This window comes from Miniopterus natalensis, chromosome 10 (genome assembly GCF_054644295.1).
Source record: "Miniopterus natalensis isolate mMinNat1 chromosome 10, mMinNat1.hap1, whole genome shotgun sequence".
Taxonomy (NCBI): domain Eukaryota; kingdom Metazoa; phylum Chordata; class Mammalia; order Chiroptera; family Miniopteridae; genus Miniopterus; species Miniopterus natalensis.
In genome coordinates, this window is record NC_142090.1 from 57698776 (window position 1) to 57701043 (window position 2268).

The 2268-nt window shown below is 44.6% G+C and overlaps 1 non-coding gene across 1 annotated transcript; it reads left to right on the top strand.

Moving 5' to 3' along the window:
- The first annotated feature begins 263 nt into the window (after positions 1–263).
- On the top strand, positions 264–423 carry LOC148092269 (U1 spliceosomal RNA). The gene has a single exon (XR_015715216.1). It is a non-coding gene; the product is annotated as a U1 spliceosomal RNA (small nuclear RNA).
- The last annotated feature ends 1845 nt before the right edge of the window (positions 424–2268 follow it).

The window sequence follows — 2268 nt, forward strand, 5'->3', positions numbered from 1 at the left end:
TTGCCGACTTTATGGCCTAACAATTTCCCCTCCTAATTCTGCACCCATCCCCACTCCCAGCTTTACCTCAGGATCCTGGCACTTACTCCCAGTCAATCCTGGACTGCATTTCCTTATGGCTCAATAACTGAATTCATTCAGGTTTTTGCTGAAATGTTGTCTCAGGAAGGCCTGTGATGTAAAATAGCTCTCCTCTCTAGCCAGTCTCCAGCTACTTACCTGCTTTTTTGGTGTTCATTACACTAGGCACGGAAAATGCATGCATACTTACCTGACCAGAGATACCATGATCATGAGGGTGATTTCCCAAGGCAAGGCTTATCCATTGCGCTCGGATGTACTGACCCCTGTGATTTCCCCAAATGTGGGAAGCTCGACTGTATAATTTGTGGTAGTGGGGGACTGTGTTTGAGCTTTCCCCTACAACAAAAGTAAAAAAGAAAAGAAAATGTACATACATTTTTAAATTTGTTTACTATGTGTCTCCTTACAGTAGGAAGTAAGTTCTATGAATAGGTCAGGGGCATTGCTTTGGGCACTCTTGGATCCCCAGCACTAGGACTAGTACCTGGCACACAGCAGGTTTGCTGAATGGATGGGTGAAGAGTGTTATTTTTTGGTAGACTCCTTGAGATTAAATGTCAGCCTATCTGTTTACTATGTTTATTCATTGAGTAATTGCTTAACTTCTTTAAACTTCCTCATCTGGAAAATGAGAGTATTATTAACAATAGCATCTATTTCATAGAAACGATGTTGCTTTGGCAATTAAATGAGACAAAGAAGGTAAAGTACCGTAACTGGGAGTTGTAACCTACCCCACCATTCTTTTGACAATGTTTCTGTAAATGCTGACTCTAACTAATATGTAGCTTGTAGATAAACAGCATGTTTGTATAAGAACCCTAGGAACTAACTTCAGAAGTTACAGATTCCAGCTTTCAGCTGTCCCGGTTTTGGGGGATTTGCTGACCTTCAGCCGTAGAATCAAGATGACGTAGAACCAGGGTGACCTACACCAGACCATCACTTGACCACTTTCAAGATCCTTATCGGAATGGACTGTGCTGGCCTGCACGTAGAGAGCTTTCCAACCCCTTCCCCTTGATTTCCTTGTTCTGGTTTGCCTCTCCCTCCTTATAAAAGGAAGGAGAGGTGCTCAGATGCTTGCACTGAGATGTTGAGATGGGCTTTGTAACAAGAGTCCCCCTTCTCCTCAGGTGACCAGCACTTGAATAGAACCTCTTTCCTTTTTCACCAGCATCTGTCTCATGAGTTTGTTTTTTGTGGTGGCAGACAGCTGAACATGGGTCCCAGTTACAGTACCTCATATAGAATCAGGCTCATAATAACACTCAAGAAAATGTCCTACGATTCCTTTTAGTTAAACAAAGATGAAAACGAGTGCTGTGGCTCAGAGGTTCTCCTCAACCCCCACCACCGCTCCTCAGACCTAGCTCTTTGCCTCTCCAGCACCTGCGTTCCCATTCACGTTCAGCCACCCTTTCAGTTCCATCGAATGCTGTTCAGCATTCTCTCCCCTGACTTCCACAGTACAAAGGCCTTCCTCCCACCCCCTGCCTGCTCCCTCTCACCCCCTTCTGCCGACTACTCTTCTTCCCTTGTTTCTTCAGGCTCTGCCTTTGATGCTAGCTACTCCTTGCCCACTCCCTGAGCAATCTCATCCACTCCCAGGACTTCAGTTGCCATTTCTATGCTGCTGATTCCAAATCTACATCTCCAGCCCCACTTTCTCTGCTGAGCTCCATGTCTGTGTCTGCAAAGGCCTTGTAGCATTCCACTTGGATATCCCAAACTGAAATCAATCCATTTCCTCCAAATCAACCCCCTCCTCTTCTACTAATAAGTGGCCCCTCACCCACCCATTTTCCATACCAAGAAATGCAGTGTGAGCCTTGAGTCTTCCCTCTTCTATCTCACAATACAATAATCAGAATGTACTCACATATCTGTCTACTCTTACCTACCCCTGTCGCCATACTTGAGTCCAGGCCAGAATCACTTTCTGTCTAGAGTCCAGCCTAGATAAACTAAGTTTCCTAATAGACCCTTCTGTATCCCCTTCTTTCCTTCCACTAATTCTCCACAAAATAACTAGAGCAATCTTAATAAAATGCAAATCCAATCTCACTGTCTTATCGTGCTCAGAGCCTAACTGCTAAGCCCTCCAAGATGATGGGTAATTCCCCATTGCCTTTAGGATAAAGTCAAATTATGTGCACTTTGATGCAAACAGCAGTCCTCCAA